We start from the raw sequence: 9,610 nt of genomic DNA, 5'->3' as shown, positions 1-9,610 counted from the left end.
CTCCACACGTGGAGAGCTCAGGAGGAGGCTGCAGCTTAAAGATTTTATCTTGTTTGTCCTGTTTGAGAGCCAGGAGAGAGGGAAGTAGCCTGAAGCTCTGTGGAGCCAGACCACCCCTGGCTTTTCTCCAGGAAAACTAGAGATATGGATAACTTGGATAAGTAGAAATATGGTCTATCAAGCACAACATTCAAAAGGAAATCACTGCAGCTGATGAGGGAATCAGATATTGTCACCAAAGTGTGGACCTCAGACTACTACAGATAGAAAATGGAAACCATGGGTTTTCCAGATTCACCCAAATCAGACTTCCCAGAAAGGAATGCAAAGGCCAGAAACTGGCATCTGCATCTTTCTGCACCTGGCTTAGTCTCTAAACTTAGTATCCTAATTCCTGTATCTCATACTTCTTATGATTTGGTACTGGGTTTGCTTTTTGCTCCACCTTTGCCTTGTACCCTGATTGCAGTGCATTGTAATTCCCTCCACCCCCTATCTTGGGCTGACTCTCGCCTCATGGAGCTCTTCCTGGATTGTGTTTCTAATTCTGGTGATTCCCCAGGAACACAGGCCAGGACTAGGAACTATCACTTGGGGCAAAGATGATATATATACAGGCCATGTCAATGGCGGAGAGTCTCTGACATGGTCATGAATGTCATTGATTTTTCTTCATGTTTACTACCTGGCCTGCTCTCTTCTCACCAGAATTCAGAAGATTTCTCTGCAGAGCTAATACTGGAAAGCAGACTGGATCCCCTGAATCTGTTCTCACATTAAAGCGTGATTCTTTTCATGACCCTCCCCTTCCATTCAGTCAGGCTCTCTGTTTTCATCATATTCCCTACCACCCTCCTAAGCTGCCTCAGCTCTGCATCTGACTTTGATATGAGTTGTTAAATTACTTTATGAACCAATTTTTGGATCATAAACTAACTACTGACATTTCCAGTTACAGAACTTAATTGTCCATAAGGAGCAGCAGTTGCAAATTCAAATGACCACAGGGGGCGGAAGACAAGGTAACTGAATGAAGCAGGCTGGGTGGCAACTAGAGCAAGCTGGCAGGCACCTGCCCTGGATAAAGGGTCTAGCTGCTGTCCTTTCTCAGTGAACTGTTGCCATGAAAGAATGCTGGCCCCAAATGCTAGGTCTTTCCAATTTTCCAGAAAAAAAAAAAAAAAGATATCTAGATTCTTATGAACAGTCTACTATTTTTTAGAATATTGATGACTAATTTTAAAAAATTTAAATTTCATCCTGGATAAACAAAACTCATCTGTGAGTAGCATCTAGTTTTCTGGTTGCCAGTGTGCAATGGCTTTTCTAGTGTATGCTCAGACAAATTTCTACATAATTTTAAACATGATTTTAATATGGAAAAATCATCTGAGGCAACCCAACATCAAGGGATGTGCAATGCTAAAGGATATCCTGGAAATCTACAGATGCTGGTGTTTATGCATAAAAATGACAGCAGCAACAACAGAAATTCCTATTAAGTGACAAATAGCCACTTAAGAAAATCTTTGAACGAAAGGAGATTTTAAACCTTCTATAAGAGGTCCACTGTGCATGTTTTGTGCCTGAACACTTCATTTTTCATAAACAAAAAGCGTCTCATTGTCTTCCATTTTAAAACATCTTTGTCAGCGAAGATATTGAGGAGGTAGAGGGAAAAATAAAAACACTATAAAAGTTAGCAGTGAAATCAGTTAATCTCTTATCCCTTATGACAGTTTACATTTTGAGTGACAACTAAGGTTATCTACTTTGCAAATACTGTAGCTTTATTCTTGAGCAAGGTGATAGGAAAAGACATTATTTTCCTCTATTACTGGACATTATCTTTTTAAAACAATCAGAATGTAATGCTTTAATACTTCAACACATGCAATACTTTGAAATGCAAAGTATTTCAACATGGGATGACAAAAATGGTCAACTGACGAAAATGCTAGAGCGGGGTTTCTCAACTTCAGTATATATAACTGACATTTTGAGTCTGATAATCTTTTGATTTGGGCAGGGGGTGTCCTGTGCACTGTGGGCTGTTTAGCAGCACCTCTGACCTCTATCTACGAGATGCCAACAGTACCCTCCCCAGCTTGTTAACAACCAAAAAGTATTTCCAGACATTGCCAAACGTCTGCTGGGGGCCACATTTGCCCCCGATTAAGAACCATTGCTCTAGAGGAAATGTTGTACCTCACAACTTGGATTTTGATTTTCCAGGAAAGTCTTAAAAATGGCACTTCACACAAAGGGGAAGATATTGGAAAAAGCATCACGCCTGACTTCATGTAAGTCCTCAGGGGACTGTGGGGATTGGGGAGGGAGGTCTCTGAGGCAAGAGCAGTGAATGTATACTGACAAGAAAGTTGCTGTGGGGGGCAGGCGGGGTCAACCCTAGATGTGAAATCCACTCTTCTTGACAATAATGCCCTGACAAGCGGGAACCAATAGAGATCTATCAGGCCAGGCAGCAACATCTGGTAGATTCCAAATTACATATGGGGAATTCCAGCCTTCCTCTGGCCAAGTCTGAGAATTTTCAACATCTTGAAGAATAGGATGATACCAACCAGTTACACATTTAATAGGAAATGCTTTTTTTTTTTTTTTTTTTCCATTTTGCAGAGAAAACATTTTTCCAGAAAAACATGAAAGCTTATAATAGTGGTTGGAAATCAGTAACTCTCAATTTTTTCTTTGTGGTTATGGAAGAAATCATCAATTCCATTTCTCAATAGAACCTCATAAACACAACAGGCCAGATGCCAGAACAGAAATTAAATGGCGTTGTGAGCCTCAAGGGAAGACATACTTTAACTATGAAGTATTCACACCAAACTTTAAGAACAGTACACGAAAGAGAATGGGCTAGAGTATGTGGTGTTCGCATTTGCTGTTTTTGACAGCACTGCTTATCAAAATAACTACAGCTTTCAAAGACAAGACTACTTAATTTTTACTATACTGCTTTTCTGACCGGTAGGAACTATAAAGAATAAGTTCACTAAGTTTTGGGTTGAGTTTTAGTTCATTTAACTTGTTTCAGCCACAGTTAGATGTTTCAAAATGGTATCTTCCAGTCTCCTTTTATACTTAGTTAGCTTAAAATCTGTTTGGATGATACTGTAATGGTGGATACATGTCACTTTGTATTTATCAAAACCCCGTGGAATGTACAAAGAATGAACAGTAATGTAATCTATGGTCTATTTAGTTAACAATAATGTATCAATATTGACTCATCAGTGTATCATGTATATCACATTAATGCAAGATGTTGATAATAAGTGAAGCTGGGGGGTGGAGTGGAGATGTGTGGGCAGAGAGGGCGTAGAAGGGAACTCTGTACTTTCTGCTCACTGTTCCCGTAAACTTTAAAGCTCTCTAAAAAATAAGGTTTATTAAATTTTAAAAAATCTGTTTCGTAAATTTTATAATAACAAACCCAAGAGAGTTAAAATTCTTTAAGTGTCTTTTAAATAGGCCTTTTGATGATTGTTCTGCTACCTGCTTATTTACTGATGAAAGATGATTGTTCAGGATGGAGTGGGGAGAGGACAGGACTTCCTTCCTTGTCTGAGCCTGGTCCCTGACCACTCTCATCTAAACTCCTGGAAAGCACTATCTGAGCACTGTAAACAGTGAACCTCGAGTTGCATTACATTTATGCATTTTCTTCATATCAGCAATTTCACATGCTTTTATGGTTTTTCCCCACAAAATAACTTTTGAGGTAAAATTCACTCAAAACTGTTTATAATGCATTTTACATGACAGGCCAGATTTGTTTCTAATTAACAACATATACTATTTGCTACAGAAGCAGTAAGTTACGATGAATCAAAGAGCTTTTTGTTGGACTTTATGCAACAGCAAACAAGTTGTGTTGAATTTGCTTTCTCAGTGGCATTCTATTCACCCTGTCATAAAAACTGTTGGTTCCAGTTTTAACCTCTGCCACAATGGGACATTTTTCAACATAGATGCTTCTTGGATGGTTGTCAGAGACTCTCCAGGCTAATTAGACCATCATCTGTCAAGGGAAGGCTCAGAGCAAAGCTTCACACTAGATGCTCTGAGGGGAAAGGGCAATCTAAAGAAAGTTTTAAATGATCCTGTGTTCAAAGGATACTCGTCTAGTTGAAAGGATAGAACTACATTTATGACAACATTAAGAACACGCCCAAAGCAGATAAGAGTAAGCACAACGGAATTTAAGAGAAAGCTAGTGCTGAAAATTGCCAAACACTTAGAGAGTTATGAGGTGCAGAACAAAGTAGTAAACTCATGGGCTCTGGAGTCCTAGAGACTCAGGTTCTACTCCAGATTGTGGAATCCTGGGCAGGTTATTTCACCTCTCTGGGTTTCCCATCTTGCATCTGTGGAGTGAAGCAAGGTGAGGTCATGTCTTTCGAGAGCTAGATTCATGGTAAGAGTGCAATAAGTGATAGTTTTATCATTACTGTTAAGAGTAGTAATAGCAGTAGTAGGAGTAGCGGTAGTTATACGTTCTGAAAAAGAGACATGTTTTCCAAGAAGGTGAGACATAGTCAGATGAAGCAAGGAGACTGGATTTCAAGGTGAAAGTTTGTATTTCCAAAGAAGTTGGAAAGAACGAGTCACATTTTGAGGTAAGACTAAGAAAGGGAAGTTCCTTTGGGAGATTTATATGAAGTAAAATCGACGCAGTCAATATCATTTAGGGAATAATATCTGAAGGTTTGGGGGCAGGAGAGCAAAAGGTAGAAAGAAAATTGGTTCAGGAGTCAGAACACCGGGGCTCTGAACTAGGTTTTACCTTCCGAATACTAATTCCTCTGCTGACTAGCTGTGTGACTCTGGGAAGGGCAAATCCTCTCTGGGACTTGAGTTGTTCACCCATGAAACTGGATGTGTGGTCTTGGAGGGTCACACAAGACCTGTGGCAAATAAGCGTCTAAGTTCTTAGGTATACAAGAGGCATGATGAAAACAGGAAGACAGTTGCTCTACGAGCTCTCTGTAGAATTGACTGGAGAGGGAAATAGAGAAGGACCAGGAGAGAAAAGAGTTACATTTACAAAGTACTGTCACAACAGGACAAGAAGGATTGAATCTGTTAACTTGGTGCAGGAATGGATATTAAGAGGCCCATGAGTTGGGAGAATGGGAATAACAAGAAAATTACTAAAATGGAGAGAAAGGAATTATTTGTAGAAGAAAGGGAACATGACAAGCTAATTTTTCAAAGAAGTTAAGTGTCAAGACGTGGCAGGAGATCTTTAATATTGACTAATGAGCAATAAATTAGATTTGATATAAGTAGAATAGATTATATTACACATTTTAATTACCACTTTATCATATTAAAGATTTCCTAAAGAATGACTATAAAATTCATATAAGAGCATAAAATTCCAAGGGTAACCGGGACAGATTTGAAGAAGGAAATATGAAGGAAAGATTTGCTTCATTAGAGATCATGAATTACCATAATGTACTACTATATCAGGTAAAATAATGTGGTGTTAGGGGAAGGTCAACATATCAATGAATGGAAAAGAAACCAGACCTATCACTGAATGGAAATACCTAGTCTTACATAAGACCTGAGTGCAAGCAGAGGTGACCTTAAAAGCCAGCAGGCTTTATAAGTAGCTTCACTCTCCGTATGGAAAACAGTACAGTTAGAACCGTACCTTACATATCATACTTAAAAAAAAAAAATCCAAATGAATCAAAGACATAAATGTGAACACAACACATTATATCTTTTCATAATGCAGAGAGGGAAGAAATTCTTAAACCATGCTCAGCAAGTAGAAAATCATAAGGAAAAGATTGATTAATTTGACTACCTTATTGTTGGTGAAAGTATACATTTGGAGAGCAATCTGGTAGAAGATGCATGTATTCTAGACCCAGAAACCCCAGTTGTTGCCATAGACTTTAAAGAAACTTGAACATTTATACAAAAGGAGACATGCTGCATAGTCTATATAGTGAAATACTGGAAGCAAACTAAGTCATTAGAAGAATAAGTAAATAATTATGGCGACCTATTTAAATTTATTTAAACCTTGATCTACATGTATTCACATAGGTAGAACTTAAAAACAAAACACTGAGTGAAAAAACCGAGACCGAAGTATAATATCGTTTATGAACTTTTTAAGAACTCACACAAATACTATTTACCAATTATGGTAAAATTGGTAAAATATACATTTAGTAAAAATGTAGACAATAGATAGGCAGGGTCTATGCCTACTTTAGGATGGAAGCTATTTTGGAGAGCCAGGAAGGGAAATAACACCAGGGAGGGGTTTAAGCATTCTCAAGTACATGTACCTATGTTTATTTTTTAAACAATAAAGAAAACCTGTTAGTATTTTAAAATTCTGAGAAGTGGGTAATGAATCTTTATTATATCACTCTTTATATTTGTCTGTATGTTTGAAATATTCCAAAATAAGAGACTGTTAGTAAAGCACAGTGGGAAATTTTTTATTACTCTAATAATTTAAATATTATCTATGTATGGCTACTTGAATTTTAAGACATTGTAATTACTGTTTTGTAAGTGTTTGGAAATTTCATTTCAAATTTTCAGAATGATTTTGTTTGTTTTACTTCTCCATTTCCCAAATTGTTGAATACAAATACATGGGAAAGAAAACCTGCCATAAAACACTGATAGTTACATCACAAAAGCATTCTTAGCTTATAACGAGATTTATTTCATGGTTCCACTTCAATTTGATCAATTAAATGATCAGGGGCCATTACCAATTGAAAGGATTAGTGGATTAATAAAATTCAATTCACTAAAATTTACTTTCCAATATGTTTCAAACATAGAAGTGCTGTGTAAAATGAGGTACACCTGTAATTCCAAAGTGTAACTCAGGCTCCTGGGACCACAGACCCCTTTGATCTTGTCACAAATTAGCTCCTGGAAAGCAGAAGGCCTCCTGGACTCAAGTCTCCAGGGATTTTACCTCTGAAGCATCTCAAAACAAATAAAATGACTGAGACAGATGCTGGATCCAGACAGAATGGCAACCATTTCACAAAATTAACCCCCAAATGATGAGAACAGACAATTCTCCACATGTAATTATGGCTTTTGTTATTTTTCTCCCATGAAAGCATTCTATTGCTTTGGCTTAAATGCAACAGATAGAGGTATTCAGCCTCGGCTGGCAATATTTCTGATCCATATTTCAATAGATTATCCTGAATTGGCCTCCTGGAAGCATTTATGCTGACCAGTTTTGAAAACCTCTTTGTCAGCCCTCACCCTTACCTGCTAACGCCCAGCTCTAATGGATGAAAGCAGGGGGTGATAATAATCACTGTCTGCCCAGCCCTGAGTGCAGTGCCTGCGTCTGCAAAACAGTCTGCCTGGCAGGGGGGAGAAAAAAAAAAAAAAAAAAAGGTAACGAGGAGTGTAATTCAATGAATACTTGAGAACCGAGCTTGAGGGTTACTTTTTCTTTTTAAAGGAGTAGTGATATCAGAAGCAGGATTATGAAAAAGAAAGAGTTAGTAAAAATGGGATCTTTGTGAATTAGAATAGCAAGGCCATTTCAAATCGAATTACACAGGATCATGGCAATTAGAATTGGAAAAGATCTCTCAGTCTTTCTCTGTCAAAGCATGATTACTCCCAATGGTACATTCTCCCAAGCTTAGTTCAGTCCAATTTTAAATGATTCAAATGATGAAGCCTCGTTGGCTTCTCTTGGGATATCACTTCACAGTCTAAAATAGCTAGCTGCTAGGGAAGCCCCCCCATATATATTTTTTGTTTTGTTTTGTTTTTTGCCTTATTTCTATTATTCTGTTTTGTATTTCCCCAATCCACCTTAAAACTATTTGAATTTAATTTTAAATGGGTACAACCTACATTTAAATGATTGAACCCAGCCGAGTCTGGGTCTTTTTGGATGGGTTAATGTCTCTCTCTCTCTATCTCTCTCTCTCTCTCTCTCTCTCTCTCTCTCTCTCTCTCTCACACACACACACACACACATATCACACATGTACTCACATATACAATTAGAAAATATTACACAGCCACAATGTATTTATGGGAAAAAATTAATAAGGACCATTAAGTTTTAGGTCATCCATTGATAAAACAATATAAAAAAATCAATAACCTACTGCCTTTAAACTGACAAAGAGGCAACAAACAATAAACCTAAATGTTATTCCACTTTGTGAATATTATATCTACTGTACATGAGTAAAATAATATGATCTAATATAGTGTTTTCTATAGCTTATTCAGTATAAATAATATAGATATACAATATGGTGCTGATGCCATAAATATATTTATAGAAATTATTTTATTGAAACATTTTTTGCATCCATTCAAACAATAGTGACTCATACTTTCTTTGTAGATAGACTCATTCTTACACTAAATTTGGTTTGAGCTTTGAGTAAGTTGTAGAGCCTGGGGGAGCAGCTTGGAGTGTTCAAGGTTAATGGAGGTTGCTTAAGGGTATTTAAATTTGATCAAGATTTTATATAGCTTTCTATGTCCTTTTCAAAGAGCTTCCCTAAAGTATTTTTCACACTTGTTAATCAACCAACCAATATCCAATCAGGTATGAAAATGAGTACCCTGGGAAAAGGACAAAAAATGTAAAGAAATGATTTGAGCTTAATTTAAAGAAATGGAATTTACCATCTTTGTAGGCATGATGTTTTTATGTCATCAGTTCACAAAATTTTGAGCTGGAAGGAGTCTTAGAACTAGGAATCTTTGAGCTAGAATCACCTAGCTCAATGATTATACAGTCATGGTGGAAAAATTATAAAGAGAGCCTGTGCAGCAATTTAAACTTTTGAATTTGTCAGGTGGGTGAATTTTAGTTAAAGATGTGGATTGAACATGTTTTTACGCCAAATTCCTCCATAAATCTTGTGAAAATTACAACAAAGAAATTTAAAAGAACAAAAAGGAAGTGAGAGAAGACAGTAGCCAAGGAGACATGTCTATGCAGTTTTGTGAAGATGAAAGCAAATGGACGGGTAACTGAATGACTTGAATGGAGGAAGCTAATAATATCTAATGATTTTTGAGCATTTATTATGTGCTAAGCCTCATCATAAGAGTTTCACATAACTTAATTCAGTAAACCCTCACAACAACACTATAAGGTAAGTAACATTTTTATCTCCATTTAATAGGTGATGCTTCTTAGGCAGAGTAGCTTACTAAGAAAGCTGTTAAGTGACAGTAACTGGTATGTAATCCCAGAGGATCGAACTCCCACATCTGTGAGAGGGGAATATCAATGACAAGCAAGCCAAATTGCCCCACTCAACACCCTCAAAAGCTAAGTGGAAGAAGGAGTGAGCAGTAGGGCTGAATGATGGTTGAAAGAACATAGAGAAAAAACTTAGACCAGTAGCTCCCCTTTACCACACCAAATGAAAGGAGATTTTGAACATCCAAGTGGATCAGAAGATTGGAGGAGTCTTTACGGCAGAAACTGATCTCCTTGAAAAAATATTTATAATACTTGACATTATGGGTTCCCATAAAAAAGCCAGATAGCCAACAAATCCCCACACAGTGGTGCCTGTTTACAAGC

The sequence above is a fragment of the Lipotes vexillifer genome, unplaced genomic scaffold, assembly GCF_000442215.2.
Source record: "Lipotes vexillifer unplaced genomic scaffold, Lipotes_vexillifer_v1.1 scaffold1028, whole genome shotgun sequence".
NCBI lineage: Eukaryota > Metazoa > Chordata > Mammalia > Artiodactyla > Lipotidae > Lipotes > Lipotes vexillifer.
This window is presented reverse-complemented; position numbering follows the sequence as displayed.